Source organism: Orcinus orca, chromosome 19 (assembly GCF_937001465.1).
Source record: "Orcinus orca chromosome 19, mOrcOrc1.1, whole genome shotgun sequence".
Lineage (NCBI taxonomy): Eukaryota > Metazoa > Chordata > Mammalia > Artiodactyla > Delphinidae > Orcinus > Orcinus orca.
Genome location: NC_064577.1, coordinates 25228790 through 25255066, shown reverse-complemented (window position 1 = coordinate 25255066; position 26277 = coordinate 25228790). Strand labels below are relative to the sequence as shown.

Sequence of the window (26277 nt, the reverse complement as noted above, 5' to 3'; positions counted from 1 at the left end):
CCTAGTCTGTGGTTTTGTTACACACTGGCTCTTGGTAGAAAGACAAGATTTGGAGCATGGATGTGGATGCAGAACCATGGCTAGCTTCTGTGTATTAGAATTCTGAATGTGTTTATTCTGCTCAAAGGCAACTAATGTATATTGAGAGAGGGAAAAGAAAATCCTGCACTATTTTTCAAGCATGTGATATGTGCCTAGGATGATGCTAGATTTTTCATATCAATTTTTCTTATCCTTCCAACAACCTCAGAGTTAGATTGTATCATCTTCTTTACATTGATGCTCAGAGACATTAAACTACTTACCCAGGTGGACAACACTAAAAGGCAGAAGAGCTAATAGTAAAGCTAATATCTATATGGTGTTCAATTTTCTGCTCCTGCCACTACACTGAGTGCTTTTTTCATCTAAGGCCTGTATGACACAGAAACAAGGGAACAGATCATGCCCCAAGACAGCTTAGTGATGCTTCTTCCCATAACTTTGGCAAAAGCCATCAAGTCAAAAGTCAAGCGCTGAGTACATGTGAGCTACTTGCCTCTACCAGATGCGTCAGGGTGGTGTGTGTTTGTGTACACACATACTTGTACGTTTATGAACTTCCCAACCACTAAGTAAGATCAGTAGTACAAGAAGCATCAATGGAATTCGATGTTATTAACCATGGCATATGGACGTTTAGCACGTGGCCATATGTTTCTCGCAAAATGTAAGTTATAATCTGAGCATTATAACTAAACAACACACATCACTGCAATAATTTCTTCCCAGCAACAGTTCATATCCCATTTCTTTCTCAGAGGGTCTGCTTTTATTTCCATTTCTACCCCAGGATCACTTGTCTCTAGCAACACCTCTCTTTTCTTCAAACAAAATCTGGAAATATGGGGTGTTGTCCTGAGGCTGAAATATTCCATATTTTTCTTCCATGAAACCCTGCTTGGCAGCAGTCAGTGATTGTCTCTCTTTTCCAACTCTAGCCTTGAGCCAGGATCAAAATATTCATGAATAGTTCACAAATAATTAAATTCTTTACGTTTTGTTCTTCTTCACAGGAACAAAGTAATTTTGGTCTGCTTATGGGTCAGATTATCCGTAAAGGTTATGATTTAAGCAGCCTCTTTTTCAGATGTGATCCCTTTGAAAGTGCGGGCTGATAGGACCCTAAGCAGCACGGGGTCTGTGTTTTCTCTGTAAATAAAAGCCTCCAAAATTTCCTCAAGTCAGCCCTTGTTTGCCACACGGAGAGATTGATGACAAACCACATTATTTTCCCCTTAATGTAACAGTTCACAGTCACACATGCACTTTCTCAAAACATTGATTTACTTCTCATCTGAAGCTTATGACAAGCTTATGATCTCTTTAAAGAGTGCAACTTCCACACAGGAAAACTATCAGTGTAAAATATTCCTAATTTTCAAATTTTCCAAAAAGGAGAAAGTTTTCAAAATAAAAATTCACTATTTTACTATTTTGCTTTAGTAAAAGCAAAGATAACATAGATGGTCAACTATCTACCTGAATATATACCATTATACTCACAGATCTTTGTATTGTGCCTCTTCAAAGTCACACATAGAGAAAAACAAAAGCAAGGACAGAAAGTTTAAAAGATAAATGCAATTTTGTTTATATTCTCAAAGAAACAGCTTTTTATTGATCTTTGCTGTCGTTTCCTTCATTTCTTTTTCATTTATTTCTGATCTGATCTTTATGATTTCTTTCCTTCTGCTAGCTTTGGGGTTTTTTTTGTTCTTCTTCCTCTAATTGCTTTAGGTGTAAGGTTAGGTTGTTTATTTGAGATGTTTCTTGTTTCTTAAGGTAGGCTTGTATAGCTATAAACTTCCCTCTTAGAACTGCTTTTGCTGCATCCCATAGGTTGTGGGTTGTTGTTTTTTCATTGTCATTTGTTTCTAGGTTTTTTTTTTATTTCTCCTTTGATTTCTTCAGTGATCTCTTGGTTATTAAGTAGTGTGTTGTTTAGCCTGCATGTGTTTGTATTTCTTACAGATTTTTTCCTGTAATTGATATCTAGTCTCATAACATTGTGGTTGGAAAACATACTTGATACAATTTCAATTTTCTTAAATTTATCAAGGCTTGATTTGTGACTCGAGATATGATCTATCCTGGAGAATGTTCCATGAGCACTTGAGAAGAATGTGTATTCTGTTGTTTGGGGATAGAATGTCCTATAAATATCAATTAAGTCCATCTTGTTTAATGTGTCATTTAAAGCTTGTGTTTCCTTATTTATTTTCATTTTGGATGATCTGTCCATTCGTGAAAGTGGGGTGTTAAAGTCCCCTACTATGACTGTGTTACTGTCGATTTCCCCTTTTATGGCTGTTAGTATTTGCCTTATGTATTGAGGTGCTCCTGTGTTGGGTGCATGAATATTTACAATTGTTATATCTTCTTCTTGGATTGATCCCTTGATCATTATGTAGTGTCCTTCTTTATCTCTTGATAAACCATTAGCCAGACTAATCAAGAAAAAAAGGGAGAAGACTCAAATCAATAGAATTAGAAATGAAAAAGGAGAAGTAACAACGGACACTGCAGAAATACAAAGGATCATGAGAGATTACAATACAAGCAACTATATGCCAATAAAATGGACAACCTGGAAGAAATGGACAAATTCTTAGAAATGCACAACCTTCCGAGACTGAACCAGGAAGAAATAGAAAATATGAACAGACCAATCACAAGCACTGAAATTGAAACTGTGATTAAAAATCTTCCAACAAACAAAAGCCCAGGACCAGATGGCTTCACAGGCGAATTCTATCAAACATTTAGAGAGGAGCTAACACCGTTCCTTCTCAAACTCTTCCAAAATATGGCAGAGGGAGGAATACTCCCAAACTCATTCTAGGAGGCCACCATCACTCTGATGCCAAAACCAGACAAAGATGTCACAAAGAAAGAAAACTACAGGCCAATATCACTGATGAACATAGATGCAAAAATCCTCAACAAAATACTAGCAAACAGAATCCAACAGCACATTAAAAGGATCATACATTATGATCAAGTGGGGTTTATCCCAGGAATGCAAGGATTCTTCAATATATGCAAATCAATCAATGTGGTACACCATATTAAGAAATTGAAGGAGAAAAACCATATGATCATCTCAATAGATGCAGAGAAAGCTTTCGACAAAATTCAACACCCATTTATGATAAAAACCCTCCAGAAAGTAGGCATGGAGGGAACTTTCCTCAACATAATAAAGGCCATATATGACAAACCCACAGCCAACATCGGCCTCAATGGTGAAAAACTGAAACCATTTCCACTAAGACAGGAACAAGACAAGGTTGCCCACTCTCACCACTGTTATTCAACATAGTTTTGGAAGTTTCAGCCACAGCAATCAGAGAAGAAAAAGAAATAAAAGGAATCCAAATTGGCAAAGAAGTAAAGCTGTCACTGCTTGCAGATGACATGATACTATACATAAAGAATCCTAAAAATGCTACCAGAAAGCTACTAGAGCTAATCAATGAATTTGGTAAAATACCATGATACAAAATTACTGCACAGAAAACTCTTGCATTCCTATACACTAATGATGAAGAATCTGAAAGAGAAATTAAGAAAACACTCCCATTTACCATGGCAACAGAAAGAATAAAATATCTAGGAATAAACCTACCTACGGAGACAAAAGACTTGTATGCAGAAAGTTATCAGACACTGATGAAAGAAATTAAAGATGATACAAATAGATGGAGAGATATACCATGTTCTTGGATTGGAAGAATCAACATTGTGAAAATGACTCTACTACCCAAAGCAATCTACAGATTCAATGCAGTCCCTATCAAACTACCACTGGCATTTTTCACAGAACTAGAACAAAAAATTTCACAATCTGTATGGAGACACAGAAGACCTCAAATAGCCAAAGCAATCTTGAGAAGGAGAAACGGAGCTGGAGGAATCAGGCTCCCTGACTTCAGACTATACTACAAAGCTACAGTAATCAAGACAGTATGGTACTGGCACAAAAACAGAAATATAGATCAATGGAACAGGATAGAAAGCCCAGAGATAAACCCACGCACATATGGTCACCTTATCTTTGATAAAGGAGGCAAGAATATACAGTGGAGAAAAGACAGCCTCTTCAATAAGTGGTGCTGGGAAAACTGGACAGCTACATGTAAAAGTATGAGATTAGATCACTCCCTAACACCATACACAAAAATAAACTCAAAATGGATTAAAGACCTAAATGTAAGGCCAGACACCATCAAACTCTTCAGAAGAAAACATAGGCAGACCACTCTGTGACATAAATCACAGCAAGGTCCTTTTTGATGCACCTCCTAGAGAAATGGATATAAAAGCAAAAATAAATAAATGGGACCTAATAAAACTTAAAAGCTTTTTGCACAACAAAGGAAACCACAAACAAGATGAAAAGACAACCCTCAGAATGGGAGAAAATATATGCAAATGAAGCAACTGACAAAGGATTAATCTCCAAAACAAACAAGCAACTCAGGCAGCTCAATATCAAAAAAACAAACAACCCAATCCAAAAATGGGCAGAAGACCTAAATAGACATTTCTCCAAAGAAGATATACAGATTGCCAACAAACACATGAAAGGATGTTCAACATCACTAATCATCAGAGAAATGCAAATCAAAACTACAATGAGATATCATCTCACACCAGTCAGAATGGCCATCATCAAAAAATCTACAAACAATAAATGCTGGAGAGGGTTTGGAGAAAAGGGAAGCCTCCTGCACTGTTGGTGGGAATGTAAATTGATACAGCCACTATGGAGAACAGTATGGAGGTTCCTTAAAAAACTAAAAATAGAACTACCATACGACCCAGCAATCCCGCTACTGGACGTATACCCTGAGAAAACCATAATTCAAAAGAGTCATGTACCAAAATGCTCATTGCAGCTCTATTTACAATAGCCAGGATATGGAAGCAACCTAAGTGTCCATCACCAGATGAATGTATAAAGAAGATGTGGCACATATATTCAATGGTATATTACTCAGCCATAAAAAGGAATGAAACTGAGTTATTTGTAGAGAGGTGGATGGACCTAGAGACTGTCATACAGAGTGAAGTAAGCCAGAAAGAGAAAAACAAATACCATATGCTAACACATATATATGGAATCTAAAAAATAAAAATAAAAAAAAGAGAATGGGCAGAAGAACCTAGGGGCAAAACGGGAATAAAGATGCAGACCTACTAGAGCATGGACTTGAGGATACAGGGAGGGGGAAGGGTAAGCTTCGACAAAGTGAGAGAGTGGCATGGACATATATACACTACCAAACGTAAAATAGATAGCTAGTGGGAAGTAGCCGCATAGCACAGGGAGATCAGCTCGGTGCTTTGTGACCACCTAGAGGGGTGGGATAGGGAGGGTGGGAGGGAGGGAGATGCAAGAGGGAAGAGATATGAGGACATCTGTATATGTATAACTGATTCACTTTGTTATAAAGCAGAAACTGACACACCATTGTAAAGCAATTATACTCTAATAAAGATGTTAAAAAAAGATAAATGCAAATATGTAGATAGTTACATTCAAAAGAATATATAATCATAAAATTTAAAATATCAAGTTTGAAAGGGACCTATGTCTCCTCTTGTATAACAAGGTTTTAATTTGTGATGTGAGACATGAACAGCTGCTAATAGCATGCTCTGCTTTGGGAACCACTTCTGTGTTTATGAAAATGACATGCGTTTTTATCAGGTCGTTAAAACTTTACCCAACCTGCATATTCACAGACTCAACCAATACTTTTACTGATCGATAAACTATAAACAAAGTAAAATTTTAAAACTGCTGTCTAGGGTCCCTTTATCTTTTCTTTTCTATGTTTCTGAAATTAAATTATTAGTCCTGGGAAGTTAGGGAATTAGGGTTCTGGTGATACCTCTCTTGTAAGAGTTACCTTTGGAGCAAAATATAGACTTGAAGGTACTTCCTACCCCAAATATGTCCCCCACTGTCCGGCAAAGATTTCCCAAATTTCTGCTCTTTTGCACTGTCCTTTTGAGTTAAGGCATTGTCACCAAAAGCTGAAGAGGTAACAGAATAGTTCATAATATCCTATCTTAGATTGCTTTTTTTAGATTAGTTAAATCTAAGGAACGAAGAACATTTCTCTAATATAAAAACTTAATACAGGAGAAAGATACTCTGATTAGGGAATAGATGATTCTGCAGCTGGAAAAAGCCTCAAAGTCCGATAGCTAATGGGGCCAGGATATGCATATACAGTCAGCCCTCCGTGTCCACAGATGTGAAACCCAAGCATGCAGAGGGCCGACTGTACTCCGCCATATTATTTAAGGGACTTGAGCATCCGCAGATCGGGAGTCCACGGGGATCCTGGAACCAATCCTCTGCAGATATCAAGGGATGATTGTAGATGGAGATGATGCAGATGTAGATGTAGACATAGACATAGACACAGATATATAGATGAAGACGTGAGATGGGGTGGTGGTGGATGAGTGCTGGATGATGGTGAGAAAACGACAGAGATTGACAATTTTAGCAACTTCTTCCCAGCAAGGACTCTGAAAGGGATCTAGAAATTTTAAAACTGCATTTACGTACTTTGTTCACCTGCCCAATCTATTAGGTGGATAAAGGTTAGGCCTTTACTATAAAAACAGATCACATTTTTATGTTATACTGGACTGTACCTATTATGAGTGGGTTAGAAATATTTCCCTGTGGTCTATTACTTTTTTTTAAAATTCAAAATGAGTATTTCACAGAATACCTTTTCCTGCAATATGAAAAAAAATTAACTCCAAGATTTACAGAACCTCTTGCTTCGGATTTTCTTAAAATGTACCAAGATTTTGAATTTGTTGAGAAAAATGCTAACTGTTCCACAGAAAACTAAAGATAAAGTCTGATGTCCAAGAAAATGTATTCTATTTTCCACAAAGCTGTGCTTTTGTTGAAATATACTCATGGGTTAGAAATAAGGTCATACATTTTAGAGACTCGCTGCCTGTATTTGAATTCTGAATTCACCATTGACCAGCAGTGTTATAGTGGGCAAGGGATGGTATCCCCATGTGCCTCAGTTTCCTTCTGTGTAGAGGGGGATAATGATAATTCCTATTTCGTAGGAACCACTATTATGATGAACTGAATTGATGTTTATAAACTGTTTGCCATAGTCTGTGCCACATAGTAAGGGCTATTTAAATGTTTGTTGAAAAAATGGCATCATCTTCTAGGTCCCCAGGGATAGAAACTAAAAACCTGATAATTCCTCTAGACTCTTCTCTCTAGATTTTCCTCTGTTTATAATCACCCTGATAGTTACCTTCTCTTCTCCATTTCACTTCTACTGCACTAGTTCAGACTCCATCTTTTCTCACCTGTAGCATAAAATCATCTTCTAACAGATCTGTCTGTCTTCAGCTTCAACCATACCAATCTTTTTTTATTTTTTTAAAGCTCTTTTTTAAAAATAAATAAATTTATTTATTTATTTATGGCTACGTTGGGTCTTTGTTGCTGCGCACGGGCTTTCTCTAGTTGCGGCGAGTGGGACTGCTCTTCGTTGCAGTGCACGGGCTTCTCATTGCCACGGCTTCTCTTGTTGAGGAGCACGGGCTCTAGGTGTGCCGGCTTCACTAGTTGTGGCACATGGCCTCAGTAGTTGTGGCTCTTGGGCTCTAGAGTGCAGGCTCAGCAGTTGTGGTGCACGGGCTCAGTTGCTCCGCGGCATGTGGGATCTTCCCGGATCAGCGATCGAACCCATGTCCCCTGCATTGGCAGGTGGATTCTTAACCACTGTGCCACCAGGGAAGTCCACCCATACCAATCTTGAACAGTTCTGTCACTAGTGTCATCTTTCTACAAGAAATATCTAACTAAATCTCTTGCAATTATCAATACTTTTGCATTAGTCGACTTCCCCTTGCCTTCCCCATGTGACACAGTGGCTTTGGGGCTGTTCCTTCAAATAAGACTTTTGGGCTGAAGGAGAGCCCCTCCCCCTATGCTCATGACCCATACAACGAAAACTGCCACCCTCTCAAATAGCAGGACTTTTATACCCCTTTTCTCATTCTTGGGATGAGTGGGGACGGCATTGACTGGTGAGCTGATGACAATAATCGATGCCTGTACAGTCACTTCCTCTCAGCCTGCAGGCCAAATTCATTCTCTTTTACCCCGTGATTAAGCATCCTAGGGTCCTATATTACTCAGGGTTCTCCAGAGAAACAGAACCAACAGATATAAAAAGAGATTTATCATGAGTATTTGGCTCACATGATTCTGGAGGTTGAGAAACCCTCTGATCCCTTGTCTGGAAACTGAGGAAAACCAAGGATGTAAGTCCCAGTCCAAGGAAAGCCAGTGTCCCACCCAAGAGGACAAGCAGGTAGGGCATGAATACCCCCGTGCTCTGCTTTTTGTTCTACTCAGGCCCTCAGTGGATTGAGTGATTCTCACTCACACTGGGGAGGGCCGCCCACTTTACCAAGTCCACCACCAAATGCTGATCTCTGGAAACACCCTCACAGACATGCGAGAAATAACGTTTAATCTGGGCACCCCTTGGTGCAGTCAGATTGATGCATAAAATTAACCACCCCAGGTCCCTCTGGGGACAATTTCACTCTCCTCTAACTGCTCCACTGGTGCACAGGCGCATTTAATTCACAGGGAAAGATGCAATCAACTTACATTGGCTTCCAGTCTAGGCTGATTTCTGCAGTCCAACCTTAACGGTAATAGAACTGATATTTAGACTTCTGTCTGATCTCTGAATCTATTTTTCAATCTGTTTATAATCCAAAAGGAGTGGTATGTGGGATGATTAATTGGCCATCCCCAGAAAGTCAATATTAATGATATATCCCAACTAATTTATAAGAACTTTTGTTTCCCAAAGAAATTACAGCAGGGACTCCTGTTTACTATTTCAAGCTGATTGCAAATCTTGCAAATCCAAGATTTCTCCCTCAACCTTAGCACTGTTGACATTTTGCGCTGCATAACTATTTGCTGTGTGAGGCTCTCCTGTGTGTTGTGAGATGTTCAGTAGCGCCCTTAGCCTCTGCCCGGTAGATGCCAGTAGCATTCCTCTAGAGGTGACTACCAAAAATGTCTCCAGACATTGCCAAGTGTCCCTTTGAGGGTAAAATTGCACTGGTAAAGTACCCTTGCTTTAGTCTAAGTACGTAGAAAATAAAAAGGAGTAGGGAAGATGTGGCAGTGGCAGAAATATGGAGACATACAGGATCTCTTAGGTAATAGAATCATTTTGATGTCTGTAGACTTAGACCACACAGGAGAGTAACTTGAATTTCCCCTGCAGTCACGGAGAGCATATTTCATCTCCAGGTTAGGAAAGGAACAACAGGTGGCCTATCGTTCCTGGAGATCACCTTATGAATCATGTTCATTCATGGATCCTTAACCTCAACCTTCTTAATAAATGCTTTCTTTAAACCGGGTAATCCCAGAATCATCCATTACTGAATAACCTTGGTAAGTTTATTTAAGGTTTATCCATAAAATAGGTATGGTCATAGTTACCAACATCAAATGACTTTTGTGGGGTTAAAAACCATAATACAGGTAGAGCCCTCCACTAAGTACTTGGCACATGTGAATCATTCAATATCTGTAGTTACTCCTACTAGTGTGTGGACAGCTACCCACACGTGTGGGTCCAGAGAGCTAACAGTGATGAGCGGATGTCTGTCCCTTTAAGAATAATTGTAGCACCCAACACCCAGTAGCCACATGAATTTTGGCCAAAAGAAATATTTAGGCTTCACTTCTAAACCAAGGGTTTCCACAGAAAGGCATCATACATGCTGCCAGTATCTTTATCTTGCTTTTACTGGGGAGGCTGACACACCCAAAAGCAGTGTCTGAACTGAAGTGTATAACGATTCTGTCTAAACCCGTGGTTCTCAGACCTGACTTTGCTCCCCGCCCCCAGTGCCTCTGAGTATGTGACATTGTCTGAGAATGTTTCTGGTTGACACAACTGTTTGGGGGATGGAGGTGGGGCGGGGATGCTACTAGCATCTAGTAGATAGAAACCAAGGATTCCACCAAACATTTTTAAGTGTACCGGACATCCCCGCGGCAAAGAACGATCGGACCCAAAACGTGAGCAGTTCTTAGGCCGAGAAACCTTCGTCTATTGATGTGAATTTCCCAGCACCAATCAATAGTCTTCAGGAAGTCATATCATGAATACTCATCACTTGCCATTACGTGTTTGTCATCCTCACTTAGGTTTCATTCGTGATACACTGTGAATAGCAAGTTACCAGCTAGATGGTCAGTCATGTTTGGCTACTTAGGACCTTCAGGAACAGCTTTTCTTTTGAATAATTTTTTAAAGTTATTTTGTCCAGTTTATTGAGAATTTAAGGAATGGATTAATAGTGTGTAGGCCCAGAGCGTATTTCAGTCCAAAAACTCATGCTTGGTTTTTTTTCCTGAAATGGTTTTTTGACCAATGTTCTCAGATGTTTGAGGCCAATGTTGTAAGCTGAGCCTGCAGACTTTTAAAAGTAGTGTGCGTATAATTGAACATGTTTCAAAAACTGAAACCCTCTGTTGCCCACTGAGGTTTAATCTGGGATCCCACCTGCAAACCATCTTGTTTTTGTGGGAGAGTCTTACAGGAATGGTGATGGGACAGAGTTCCTACTAAAACTTCCTGGGGAACCAAAGGAAGGGAAGGTCTGTGTTGTGCTTTTTTTTTTTTCATTGTTTCCCTGAAATGAAGGGAGACTAAAAAGCAATAAAGCAAAAGGCATTTCCTACAGGTAGCCTTAAATCATTCAACACGGAGGTCTTCGGGGAGCTACCCGGTTCCTCTTTCCTTTCCAAAATGAGCTTTCTGGCTAAATGCGCCTCATCCAGCCCTGAGTGTCTTCACCTGGCTCTCCAAGCGCTTTTTATCCAGACCTGTCCCAGCACAACAGTATCCTCACTTCTTCAGAAATGGGTCTTGACCCATGCATCACATTCAAAGACTTTTTCAATTGCTCCCTGGTGGCAGAGGCTGAGGGCTCTGTTTTGCTTGTGATAATGTGCTAATCTCCAAGACCCAACATAAATTCTCTTCTTGCATTGTCATTTGTCAAAGTCGCAATATGGGGCTGGAAAAAAAGGAAGAGGGAGGGGGTGGGGAGAGTAGAGTAATGACAGAAAGAAAACTTGGCCTTCGGTTTGTTTTCCCTCGTGCAGAACCTTCCCCTCCCTTCTTAATCTGTAAAACATCTGACAGAGAGGGCACTGCAAACACAAATAAATAAATACTTCTCCATGACTCTCCCCTTATGGTTTTTTGTTGGGTCAACATTTTAGACAGATAGTTAAATCTAAGAAGTAATAAAGATAATTTACACACAAGTCCCAACATTGATGCTTGAAGCTTTGTGAACCTGTCTTTTACACGTTTTCACCACGTGTTCCAGAAATAGCTGAGAGTCATGTGGTTATGCGTGGAGACTCCACCAGCAGCCATCCAACAAACTGCGTGTCACAGACAAGGCTCCAGCCCTGGTGCTTTCCTTATGATGCGCTTTTAAAGTTTCGCTGGGTGTGCTACAGCAAAGATGCTGAGGTCAATAGTACTAAACAAGGTGCTGTTTTCTCCCATCAGTGTTAACTCAGAGGAAAAGTACAAGTGTGAAACGTGTGCTGTTGTTTTAAGAGCTTTATTAAGGCATAACTTACGTACCATAAAATTCACTCATTGTAAGTGTACAATTCGATGATTTTTAGTTAATTTACCAAGTGGTGGAAGCATCACTACAATCCAATTTTAGAACGTTTGTGTCATTTGCGTAAGATCCCTGGTGCCCTTTTGCGGTCACTCCCCCTTCCCAAGACCGGTCCCTGGCAACCACTAACCTACTCTCCGTTTCTGTAGATTGCATTTCCTGCATATTTCGTAGCAATGGAGTCATACACTCTCTAGTCTTCTGCGTCTGGCTTCTTTCAGTTAGCATAATGATTTTGAGGCTGGCCTGTGCTGTGCGTCTCAGTTCTCCATTCCTTTTTTATTAACAGAGAGTACTGCATTGTAACACCACATTTGGCTTATCTCCTCATCAATGGACGGGCATTTGGGATAAAATTGTTTTGGAAAATTAGCAATGGCAGCGTGTCAACATGATATTAAATTAGAGACCTTGTTTAAAGAAGAACATGTTAAGCTGCTGAAGCAAAAATTGTTCACCGCAGTGGCCAGCAAACCCTTACCCCAGTTTTTTGTCTATGGGTGGAGGCTTCTCAGAATATACACTTCCAAGAAACTGAAAATACTTATTATAGTCCAGTGTGCATTGAAAACTAAGGAAGTTGCCAGTCTTAGCTCATGGCAAAATATCATGGGTACGACCAACGTCTGTTTGGCAAATTTCATGCGACGCATTTTCCCTCACTACCCGTTCAACACTCTTCTGCGAGTTCTAGGGGTACTAACTGGGTAGAAGAACAGAGGGTTTGAAAGTCCTAATCCAGTTTGCAACCAACCTAATGGAATTTAGGAGGCTGTATACTTAAGACATCAGTTTTAGCAAACTTAACGAGTTAGTTCAGTATGTGAGTAATAAAAAGCCAGACAGAACGTTTGTAATTTATTCTGACAGCAAACATTACAGTGATAAAAACAGTTTACCTAGATTCCCAAGACAGAACCTCCAATAGGCTAAAAGTGACTATTGTAGATATTGACATTTTTGTTATTAACATTACTTCTGCTGTTGTGACCAGTACATGCCAAGGACTCTGCTTGGTGATTTACATGCATTTTTATACTTCTCATCAAATTATCTTGATTTATGGATGAGAAAACTAAACAAGGTTCAGACGGGAGGTATTAAGTCAATTCCCCAATGTGATATGATTAGTAAGGGAAGGCACTGGAATTTAAATATATATCTGTTGGGCTCCAAAGATACGTTTCTTTTCTTATGCTCCCAGAAAGACTAAAAGACTAAAAGACTAAAGGAAGACATTTCTAACATTGAGAAGCATGCAACACTGAAAGACAGTATGCCTTCTAAATTTTGCAAACCAAATAATTAACTTAATGGGCTGTATTGGCATAAGAAATATCTTTTAACTGGGATGACGATGAGTCTGTAACTACAGGAAGTTGCTTCTGGAAAGATGATTGCATGTTTCTCTTAAATTTATAGAACCAGTGGGCTATCAGTTGCATCCTTTTCCATTCTTACTCAATGGAAAGTCCTTTAATGTCAAAATGACATCAGGTGTTTGAGTCCAAAGAAAAAGAATCAAACCCAGTTGGACTGTATGCCGAAAAGACAGGAATATAAATTACCCTGATGCCATGACCCTTGGAATAAGTCCTGATTCAAATCCCCGATGTTCCTGCTACCACATATGTTAATTACTGTTTGCAGAAACATTGAGAAAGTGAGCCTAGATACCTAGATGTTGCCACTGCAAAGAGAGATTTGCCAGGATTACCTCTGTTACCGTTTGATATGGAGTTTTGTTAAGGGTAGAAAAGTAGAAAGAAATACCTTCTATCTAATTTGGTCTCTATAAGCTCTTTTCACCCTCACCAGGGTTGAATAGTTTTTTTGCAGTACAGAAATTTAGTCTGATTGAAAACAATTTTTTTTATCACTGGTCCAATTCAGTAATAATATACCACTGATTGTAAAGTGTCGCTTTGTTTTGCTAAAGAAATATGTGAAGCTGCTCTTTAAATCTTTTCCTATGTCTTCTCCTTAAGTACTGTTGAATGCATCATATTACCACATTGAAAACCCAGTTTGTAAAACATAATTTCATTTAAACCATTAAATGGACGGTTTTGTAACTCATGTTGGCAATACTGGAGCTTCCAATAATGAATAAAAGGCGGCACAAAACTTCGACCTCAGCTAAACTAGGCATTAAACATCTCTCTAGCAGGATCCTTTGTTACATTTTGTCATTCGATATATGGCTGTTACGCACATAAATGTGATATTTAATGTCGGTTAGTTCCTCTCTGTTGAGGAAATACAGTTCTATTTTCAAATGCTTAACAACCACAGATGCTTTATCACCAGAGCCGAGCACGTGGTATCTTAAATCATGGCGTGAAATCAAGCCCCTTCTATGGTGGCTTGCCATGCATCAGCCTGGCTGGTACCACTCCTGCCTTTGGCATCATTTTTCGGTGGCCAGTGTATCAATTAGATTTTACCTCAGGTAACTCTTCAAAAGAAAAAGCCTAAATCATTTTAATGAGATGGGCGACATCTTGGGGGGAAAAAATAACAAAATTAAAGTTGATTTTAACCTGCAATGAAAAATAAGCCATGGGGTGTTTCCATGTGAAATTTTGGACGTCGTACAATGGATGGAGGGAAAGCAACCAAAACCAGGGGAGGGAAAGGGGAGGAGGGAGCAGGAAAGTTTGCTTGAGTCATTTTCGGCCAAAGTCTGCTTCTAAGTAAAGGTTCATGGAATGGGTTTAGAATTTCATAATGCTGCTGACAATTAGCTACACTTGGTGTCAGGCATTTGAGAAGGAAAACCTTAGAAAGAATTCTTGCTTTTTATTCCTTCGGCCTATCTCAAAGGTCAAGTCATCATGTTGACAATGTTTGAAAAAAAATGTCACTTCCCATTTCTTTTTTTTTTTTTTTCTGTCCTAATAAATAAATAAATCATTTTCTCTGTGGCAAGGAGCCTAAAGAGAGAGGCAGGGCTCCAGTGCTCAGGTCTGAGATACTATTTTAGTGGTGATTTTAAAAAATAACTTTTCTTTCAAAAAAGAGAAATAGAAACAAAGAGTGTTGGGGGGGGGAGAGGAAAAGGAAAAAAGTAAGAAAAAAGAGGGAAAGAGAGAGAGGGAAAAGAAGAAATAAAAGGGAGGAAGGAAGAAAGCTAGGAAAGAACAAAATGTGGAAAATGAAACAACACCGATACTGTTCTAAACTGATAGGTTTTGCTTGTGTTTGTTTTTTCTCTTTCACTTTGATTGCTATGTGAGTTAGGAGGAAAAGTCTAAGAAATTATTCTTCTTTCCTTCATGTAGAATACAGAATAAGGTATCTTCTGTCAAATGACTCATTTGTAAAATGCAGAAGAAGAGAATGCAGTCGAAAGAGAGCACTTGCTGAGCTAGTTTTGCAATCAATAAGTGAAGATTTTAGGTCCTCTGGGGTCCAAGCAATTCAACTTTGGAAGATGAAAGACTAGGCTTTAACTCATACTACAAGGGGAATTACTCTTTTCTAATTTCTTTTATTACATTTTATTTGTACTTTTATGATAGAACTTTCTATTGATGAATTAGCATGTCTTAAAATGCTTGTTATAAAAAGTTCTTGGTGAAAATGAAAAGAGATTTGTCTGTTCTCACGCTTCCCATAAACTACTCATGGAGGGAAGCTCCTTCGGCTTTTGCTTCACGACTCATAAACTTGGCAACAGAACTGGGAGTCTATGCTTGCACACAAGTTTTAACATTTTCTCTCCCACAACCTTACAGGTGGTGTTTTGGGGTATCTTTCCTCTGGTTCTCATTTTGGTTCTTCTCCGAAGTGAGTCTGAACTTTAATTTCCTTAACTTCTGGCCCCATGGTATAAAAATGACATTCATAATAAGGATTTTCCAGACTGACCCTTGGCTCGTATCATTGAAGGGCATGCTTTGCTCTTCACCTGGGAACTATATTTTCTTCGTGTGCAGAAGTATGGAATAATTCTGACTACATCTTTAAAATTCAGCTGGCATCTGCAATAACCCATAGAGAAGCCTTCTAATTTGGAGGGCTGATACGATCATGAATCTACCAGATATCCTGTCCTTGGTTTCGGTCTTTCTTGAATGATTAGCATGGAGACCTTTTGCCTTAGCATCCCATCTGTTCTTACTGCTGATTCCCCACTGAAGTCAAGCCTAATGAAGAATGGCTCTCCGAAGGTTCATAAGTTTGATTTGCATAGCCATTCAAAGTTTGAATATCCATCACAATTTCTCTGGCCTAGAAATCAGGTTAGAAATGCCATGAGGCCATGTCCTCGTGGGAGATTTCTTTGAATCTGTCTCTCTCTCTTTTTATTTCCCTCTTTCTTCAGACCAGCTGGAAACAAGGATGCTCTCTTATTTCTCCTTTTTTTGTTTGGTTGTAGTTATCATGCTGTAATGACCACTGTTTAAAACTTTACCTTGATCTTAAATGTGTTAGTTCTCTAAATGCTGTCAAATATTGACCTTGCGAATCATTTCAGGTCAGTTTTATTTTACTCATTTGTGTATGTACGTTTACTTATGTACATGACTTATGTACATTTACTCATGTACATAAGTCATGGAAAAAGAGACGCTAGAAACGGGCAAATCATCTCTAAGCGGAGCACGCATGGGCTCTGACTTATGTATATCATAAACTCAAGACAACCAGCCAACATTTTACATATACAAGAAGAGACAAATTATCATATTTCCAAATGAAATTATGTCCCGAAGCTTCACCAGTTCGCCAGTGCTCGAGTTGGACTTACTGGCATGTTTATACGGGCTGTGGGCTAAGGTGGCTCTTGCTTTGTCAAATGGCCAAATAAAAATAATCTGCAAAATTTCTTTACCAGCATTTACAATTCTCCTTTGGGCCTTCCATTTATTATTGTAGTTCCAAGAAATATATTGTAATATTTATACATGTACAAATTAACATATACCACATGATAAAACGTCCTCAGTATGCCTTTTATGCTGCTCTATGAGATGTAAAAGTTGACACTATAAATAAAAACTAAAATGAATCATTTTTAACAGATATGCTTCTATTATAAAGTATGACTAATAAGAAGAAGGTAGATTTGGAATCAAATATTTTATCACACTGCTTTACTTAGTTATTTATTTTAATTTTACTTAGATCTAGGAGATGTAGAAATCTACACTTCTTTACTATTTACTATAGTAGCAAAATCATCTAATGTTGGGGAAAATTATTTTGAAATTATATACGCTATTATATTGATATAAGTAAAACTAAAATTAGTTAAAATGTGATAGAAAAGTATTGGCTTTACCTTTTTCTTGGAGACATAAATACATAAATTTAGCTTATCAACAAAGACCCTTATACCTAAATAACCAATTAGCTTAGGAAATACAATCAGAAGAGCAAGCCATGAGTTTGCTAGGTTTTCAAGACCTTGATTAGGTGTATATGCTGAACTAGGGTTCATCCTGAGAAGTCAAACCAAAATTATTGCAAGTACTTTGATGACTGACTCATTAGTTTATAAACTTAGGGGCTCTGATTTCCCATGAGAGTTCCAGCCACCTATTATTTGGAACTGAGATAGGTCATTTCACTTATTTTTTGCTTTTGCTTTCTTATGCCTCAACTGAAAACAAGAGTCCGGCTGACGGTTTTTCAGGAAACCTCTCCATATTTAGTGTTTTAAATTGGTGAGTGATTTTCTCCCACATGGTATTATTTTAAGGCTTAGGGAGCAAATCGGAAGTTCGTTGTGGTTCAACAGAGGTGAAATTTGAGCATTATCGTGTTAAACATTAACTACAATTTCCAAAAGCAATCTTTACTCTAATATATACTTTTTGATTAAAAATAGTGCTAAAATGTCAGTTCTGATATTCTGATTATAGTTAAAATTAAAATAGTTCTAGAAGATGAAAACAAATTCATCAGAAAAACACTCTTTCAAATACATAGAAAGAATTCAATTTCCCTAAATGGATAAACAAACCAAAACAAGGTCTTGCATTCAAAACTCCGTTCTTGTCTTGACTTTTGTTTTGCTACTCACTCCAAGCATCACCACTGCAGAATGATTTTCAAATCAACTTGTCTTCACATATCAAAATAGGGACCTGTCCTTTTGCCCTTGATTGATACTTAGTTTTGAAGGATGAGTGCTCCAAGTCTTAGGATAGCCTCCTTCGTAGGGCCCGAGATGAAAGAAAGGAAGTAAGTACACGGGAAATTGCCCTGAGGATGTCCTTGTCTGGTTCCAGACAAAAGCACATATTCTGTTTATTTTCTTAAGAGTAATTTGCTTAAACAAATTATATAAATGTACTGAATTACATGTTTACATAGTAAATTAAATAATAATACTACTCAAATTCCAAGTTAAGATGCTAATTGCAGCTTCCAAAATATACTTTAAAATAATTATTTTCTCTATCTAATAATTATTATCAGATTACCTGGTGCATACTCTACCTCATATAACAGGAAAAGTGAAACTTAGGTATGACTAATCAAAGAAAGAAGAAACGATCATATCCAAATAACCCTTTTAAGTTTATAACACAAGGACATTTTCCTTCTGATGGTAGTACCTTAAACTGATGCAAGTTCAAATATTGTTTTTATGAGCTATGGTTTTATTTTGGAATCATCTCCATGAAAATTATTAACTCTCTTTAAAGTCCTTTATGTAATAGTTTGCATTTATAGTCATTGCAATTTGATAAACACTAACAGTACAAAATAAATAAACCATAAGGACTCGTATTTCAGAGAAAAACACTGAATTGAAGTAAGGAGATATTTGTATAAAAGCTAGATACAGGGACCTAATGTTTGTATTTGGGTTCTGAAATAGTGTTATATCTTAAACAGCCTATTGGTTAAAGACTGCCAGTATTCCTTTGAATACTATGGTATTCCTTCCCCTTGCCCTAAAAGACACAGCTCAGAGTTCCCATGTGGTAATATCTTCTCAAATAAATGGCTTTATTTAATGAAAAGTTTCTTTAGAAATAAATTATAAGATGTATTTGTCTATATGCTATTTACTTATAATCATTTAAAGTTACAGCTCAAATCTAAAAGAGCAATTATTTTTTTAATTCACTATTTTATCAGCATATGTCATTCTGCGTGATAAATAAAAGCTAGACTTTGTTGACCGTGAAAAAATCCTCCTCTGTGTCCATGGTGCATATTACTTTTTCAGCTTTATAGACACATGTTTTATTTTAAACACTCCCAGCATTTGAGTGGCCAGCACTCCACAAACAAAATGACTAAATATCAAATTGCCTTTTGTCATGCATGAAACCTACGAGCTCATTTTGGTGCCAGAGATACCTGAGCAACTGTACCACATATGGGAAGGAAGAAGCCTAGACACACTTTCAACATCCTGACAGGATCCTGATGAACTGGGAACGGGCCCTAGGAAAAGAGTGAAGACAGAAAAATAGTTCCCCATGGAAGAAGTTAAGAATTTCTCTAATAGCAGAATGAGTGAGCAAATCAAGAGAACCACAGCTCTGCTACTGTTTAAAAGACTCTAGTTAACAATGTAAACATTTCAGGGAAAGAACCATTTATTTCCTCTATTATCCTAGTGGGTGAAAGTTGTAGTTTGGTGCAGTGAACAAGAGTCCTTTCACACATCTCAATTCTTCCTTGTATGTAATGTCTCTCAATCTATTCAAGGCATTTACTATATTTTTTTTCTGGGAATAAAGTGAATGAAGAAATACATTGTTAAATACTTTCTGTAATGATTCTTAGAAAATTCCAACTCAAAAAAAAGTGGAATATCTTCTTTCTTGGCAGTAATTTTTTGAAATGTCACTGACAGGAGGATGAAAGAAGGGGATGTCCGTGTTACATGTTTGAAAGAAGAAAGAAGAGGTCTTTTATCTTTGAGTTCTGGATACCAGATTCAGCTTATAATTTTATTAAAACCAAGAAGTCATGGAATACCTAAAGCAATGATGCCCTGTTGTTTAATGGGTGGTCCCTAAATCTGGTAATTAGCAGACATGAGTTAAGGGTCCAGTTCAGATACTAACAAGCTAAAAGACTTAAAGTTGTTGAATCTATTTAAGCATCATTGTTAACGAAATAAACATGATCTCTTTCAGAGATGGAGTGAAAATAATATAAAATAACAAACAGAAATATATTTTGAAAAGTTAAAACTTTAATTGAGCTCTCCAGTTAGTAACCTGTTCTTTACATGAGGTTATATAGTTTTCAAATAAAGAATGTTTGCAAACTTGGGGGGAAAAAATCCATAAGTTTTTTTACTTCTCTCATTTTTATAAAGTAGAGACAAAGTTTTTCCCAAATTGGGTTAATTTCACTACCATTTGCTGCAAGACACCTAAATTCATACTCTGAACACATGGTATGTTGCACAATAAATTTTTAGACTGCAGAATATTAAAATAAAATCCATACATTTATTCAACCATATTTATAAACCAAAGGATTGCAAGGTATAATAATAAAAATAAGGAAAAAAAACAAAGAAAAATAAGAAAAAAAACAAAGTTGTAATCCATTTATCCCACTGGCCCCATCTAGTCCAGCCAATGATTATAGCAGATGTGAATTAAATATAGATATATTTGCAATTAGACTGAAAGACAACATTCACCATATCTGAACATGGACCTGCCAGCTTCGTAAATGTTAATGCCATAATAGTCTGGATTATGCAGTCACCGTTGCTGTAATAACATTCGTTTGCTGTCAGCGCTCCTGTGTTAAAACAAATTAGCTAGATGATTAATGAATATCAAAAACAGCATGTGGATTCTCTGTGCTAAAGTCCTACCCAGTGTGAAATCCACTGGCCTCCAAGTTAGTGAGATAATTTCTGGGTCAAGTAATGCTCCTATGGACTTCAGAAGCATGTGGGAAAATGTTTCCAACCGCTGGATTGCATTTGGTTGCAGGACAGAGTATGCTCCTTGCTCCATAACAGATGGAAGCCAGAGTTGAGGGTATTTGTTTTTGTTCCTGTTCCTTGTTTTAGGACAAAATAGAAGGAGGTTATTTCATTTAAAAAAATGAACCAATTTGACCCAGAGTAAGAAGTGTGAAGAGCAAAGAACTGTAATCTTATAGACTGATTTTCAAACAAAGTATATTCTGGGCTTTGGTAAGAGCTAGAGATCACAGATGTCTTACCCCACTTCCACTTGCTAAAAAGCAAAACTGCTCTAATTTTCTTCTTTGTAACCAATAAATATCCAGAGGTATAATATAAAAATGCAAATAAAATTAACCTTCATAAGACTGTAAGGTCACATTTATTAAGATGCAAAACAAAATCCAAACGCATATATAGTACATACTGTTTTATATTTATAAAACTTTGTATATGTACACATATATATGTATACTTATATTTACGTAAATTTGTTACAAATTGTGTGTATGCATACACACACAGTTTGAAAGGCATTATCTGTTATCACAGGAAATAGCAAAAACTTATAAATATACTCACACTCAATAATTCTGCTATTTTAAACTGATTCTCAAGAAAGTATTTAACAGAGGTAATAAAATGCCACATTAAGATGTTCCTACCCAAACTAATTATAGGAGCAAAGATGGGAAACAAGCCAGCATTCAAACTTAAAGGGAATGTTTACTAAACTATATTGAATCAATGTGGTTAAATGTACCACTTTTATGGTGAAATCTTACAATGATGAATGATGAAAATTATAAAGACATTATAAAATGATTGCAATATAATATATATGAAAAAAAGGAATGCAGAGAAAATTACTTGAATTTCAACCATGTAAAACATACACATATGTTTAAATTTAAATTGTATGTAAATTTAAATTAATCGTAAAAAAAAGTGGTTGAATACTTTTATCTCCTTTTATGATTTATTTTAAGTAAATTATTTATTATAATAGTAATTTATTCTGTGGTATAATATGAGTGTCTAATTTTCTTAACAAAGAGTTTATTACCAACTGACCAAGTATTGTTTATTGAATAATTGCGAACTTCCATTGAATATGAATATTTAGTTAGAGAAGTTAGATTTTTTTTTTAATTATTGTAGTTTTTGGACAATTTCCACATTATTATGTTTCTCTCCCAAATGGTCTAAATGTTCAGATAATTTTATATTAACTTTGGCAACTTAAAAATATCGTTATCATTTGAATAGGAATTTTACTTAATTTACAAATGAATTTGAAAAGATTTCATCTTTTGTATTTTGAGTTTTTCCATCCAAGGAAATAGTACTGTCTCCTAATTCAGTATCTTTTTTCTGGTCCTTCAATGATGCTTTATTTATTTTTTTACATAGTTTTAATAATTTTCTTAAGCTTACTCTTAAGATAGTATGAATTTTGCTCATGCAAATATATATTTTTACGTTTTCTGACTATTGCTAATATATTAGAAACCTATTGAGTTTTGAATTATTAAATTATACCATATCTATTTTGAGCTCTATTATTAAATCAATTCTATTTTCCCCCAGTAGATAGTCACAAAAATGTCAGATGATTAGAATATCACCATATTTTTGTTTTAGGGGTCATTGTATTGATTAAAATTTCCACATTGAAAATATGTCAGTTATCTTATGTGTTTTCTATTTTAACTTTTAAAATTTTTGAAATAATTAAATTTACAAAAAGTTGTAAAACTAATTCCCCCAATATCCCATATGTCCTTCACTTAGCTTCCCCAAATACTATCTTAAAGAACCACAATACAATGATCAAAACCAGGAAATTAAGTACAGTTCTACCAAGTGATCTACAAGCCTTATTCAAATGTGTCATCTTCCCACCATTGTCCTTTTTTAGGGTCAGGATGCAGTTCGAGATCGCACAGTGCATTTAATTGTTTTGTTTCCTCAGTCTTTTTCATTGGGGGCAGTTTCTCAGTCTTTGCTTTTCATGACCTTGACACTTTTGAAGTATAGTTGCTAGATCTATTGTAGAATGTTCCTCTTTAGGTTTGTGTGATATTTTCTCATGATTAGAATGAAGTTATACATATTGGGGCCAGAATATCGCAGAAAGTGATGTTGTGTCCTCCTTACTGTAGCACATGAGGCCATACATGAGGTCTGTGTGTCTTATTACTGGTGATGTTCACTTTGATCATGGGGTTAAGATTGCCCATCATCTTTCTCCACTGTAACTACTGTATTTCCTTTTATAACTAGTAAGTATACTGTGGATAAATAATTTGAGACTATGCAAATATCCTATTTCTCACCATACCTTTTGCCTACTAATTTTAGCATCCACGGGTGACGTTTGCTTGCAACAACTGTTAATGCGTGTTCTTGCCAACTGCTGATTTTGTATGTCCACCACTCCTGTGCTTACTAATTGAAATTCTGTGTGCTTCAAGAGCTTCTCCTTTTCCCTCATTTGTTTATGCATTCAATTACTTACATTGACCGGGACTCAGTTATTTCACGGGTTATAATCTGTCACTATTACTCTTTATTTTGTTGTTCAAATTGTCCCAGATTTGATCACTGGGGGCTTCTTCCTTTGACACGTTTCCAACAATTTTTTAACACTCCTTTTCTTTCTGGCACAACAATCTTGTTACCCCGGACTCATCTTGTATTTTCCCTGCCCCAGCACCTTCTCCAAGGAATCTTGGTTCATTTTATTTGAAAATGATATTTAAAACCCAAGATCTGGGACCCTTAATGTGATCACTGCTAGAGATACAATTGTTTCAAGGCCCTCTCAATGGATGGAGCTAGGAAATACGTGTATGTGCATGCACGTTTGTCCATCTATCTGTATTTATTAAACAATGAGTTTATACTCCTCTGATTCCAGTCTTACCCACGAGGCTCATTCTAGTCTTCCCACTTTCCTTATTTATAACTCCTTTCTCCAGCAATGTGAAACCTGGCTCTCATTTTCCACAGTATATTTACTCATTCTCTCAATTCCGGGATACACATAAAATGGCTTTAGTATTGCTAATTTATTTTCTAACTAGAGTATAATATTTGTGTGACTTATTTTGGCTTTAGCCTTATAGTACAAGTATTTAGCCTCACAGTACAGTAAAATGCTTTTGACCAATTTACTTAAGTTCAATTTTTCTCCCCCAGCCCATTCAATTTGGTTGTGTTATTCATTAGTAATGCAGTTGGGTTCATTTATCACTATTTGTATTCCATTCGGGGTTTTTCCTTAAAAATCTGTTTGAGTTTGTTGGTTTGTTGTATACGTACACACAAAACAAGCAAACTCAGAAGCCTCATTTTTTCTTATCTCTAATGCTGTCTTCCCAGGCCCCAGAGGTTCCACCCCGTTTTCACCGATCCTCTTTAGATGATCAGTACCGTTAGTTTCCGGCTTATTCTTCATGGATTTCTTTTTCTCAAATGTGAAGATGCATAAGTATTTTTTATATCCCCTTCTTTCTTTTATGAACATACGTAGAAAAATTTATTCATGTTTTTCATGTAACAGTATATCCCAGAAATCACTCCATCTTAGTACATGATAGCGATCTTCCTTATCATTTTTTACAGTTGCATAGTATTCCATTGTGTGACTGTGCCATCATTCATTTACCTGCTTTCTTAAATAGAGTCATTTCCTTTGTTTCCAGCATCTTGCAATTACAAATAATGATGCATGAATAATTTTATTTTTGTGTATTTTCATACTGTCGAAGATGGATCTTCAAGACAAATTTCTCTAAGTGAGATTCCTGGGTTAAAAAGGAAGTGCATGGGTAGTTTTGACAGGTATTGCTGAATTTCCCTCTGGAAGGTTTGTGGGAGGTTACACATCCACAGTCAATGTAGGAGAGGGCCTATTTTCCCTCATCCTCACTAAACAGAATTTTTTCACTTTTCACAAATCTAAGGGAAAGATGATGTCAGTGTTTTTTCAAATATGTGTTTCACAAATTATGAAAGAGATTAAACATCTTTTCATATGTTATAGGCCATTTTAAAATCTGTGTGTGTGTGTGTGTGTGTGTGTGTGTATACACCATAAATTTTAATAATAGTGGTGATATTTGTCTCCAGATTTACCCTGCTGATTTTAGTGTGAGTGCCTCCATTGCTTTTGATCTCTTAGTTTTGAGGAAAATGTTCTTTATCATGGTAAGGAAATATCATATATTTCTATAATTTTATAAAATAAGGAATGAATTTAGATTTCATCAAATGAGACCTTTTATCATCTTATAAATATACTTATGGACATAATAAAATGTAGTATATTCATAATTTCCTTTTAAATAACTCTTTCATCTTAACTGTATTACATTATTTATCAATTAAAATTGTCGATTTAGTTAGATTTACTTTGTTTTGCTCCATTTTGATTAGACTTTTCTTGGGAGAACTTGGCCGTAAGTTTACTACGAGCAAAATGGCTGTAGCAAAGCACAGAATGAACATTCAATTCTGTTTTTTGTTTTTAATTCCTTTTTCCAAGTTATAGGAAACAAAAATGACTAGAGTAAGTCCCCTACGTACAAACCTTCAGGTTGCGAACTTTCAAAGATGCAAACGAGCGTTCGCATGTCCAATCACGTAAGTTAGTTCACGTGTCTGGCGTACATTGTCACGTGCGTGCAGCCTCTACAAGTGGTTGCGCCTTTGTGTACTTTCTTGTACAGGACTGTATAGAGTACACAGTAGTACAGTATCTTTATTTCAAGCCCAGGATGTCTGGAAGCAGTAGTAAAAAAGCAGCAATGATGTAGCTGGTACCGCTAAGAAGCGCCAAGAATTGGAGCCCCACAGAAGGGATGAAGAGAGACAAGAGGAAGAAGAAGTAACGGAGGAAGCAAAGAGATTCACGACGCAGGAAATGGCAAGGGGGTTTTCTTTATCTGAGGAGGCACTGCCAGTTTTTGAGGCACAGGACCCAAACGTAGAACGGTACACGAAGGTTGCAGCAGCCATTCAGAATGCAACCCAGTGCTACCGGGTCATCTACGACGAGAAAAAAAAGAGCTACTACACAGACATCACTGGATCATTTTTTCAAGAGGGTAGACAGAATCGAATCCAGCAAGGAACCAGAACCTATGCCGTCAACGTCAGGCGCGAGTGAAATTGCACTTGCCCTCCGTCTCCTGTTGCTGGCGCTCCTTCAGCTCTACCCTCTCCCACCTCCTCTCCCTCCTCCAGTCAGTAACTCTTCCTGCCTGTTCACTCCGTGCCAGCCCCTGTATGCCAGCTGTTGTCCTGTACGACTGTACTTTTCAAGGTACTATAAGAAGAATTGTGTTAGTTGGGAACCCAGGGTAACTTTGTTGGACTTGTGAACAAATTGGACTTACGAACGCACTCTCAGAACGGAACTCGTTAGTATGTAGGGAACTTACTGTATATGAATGCGTTTGTGTTTGCACGTATGTGTATGAAGATGCACATGCGTACGTATTCATGCTCACTCCCTAACGATATGTGCCATACTGAACCCATACTTTAGCTGTGTCAGC

General features: G+C 37.1%; 1 long non-coding RNA gene across 1 annotated transcript in view; it reads left to right on the top strand.

The window, feature by feature from the left end:
• LOC125962080 (uncharacterized) overlaps positions 1-24433 on the top strand; it is a 184335-nt gene extending 159902 nt beyond the window's left edge. The window contains exon 3 of the long non-coding RNA XR_007473470.1: positions 24098-24433. This is a non-coding gene — a long non-coding RNA (uncharacterized LOC125962080). The remainder of the gene's footprint in view (positions 1-24097) is intronic.
• Positions 24434-26277: the final 1844 nt, after the last annotated feature.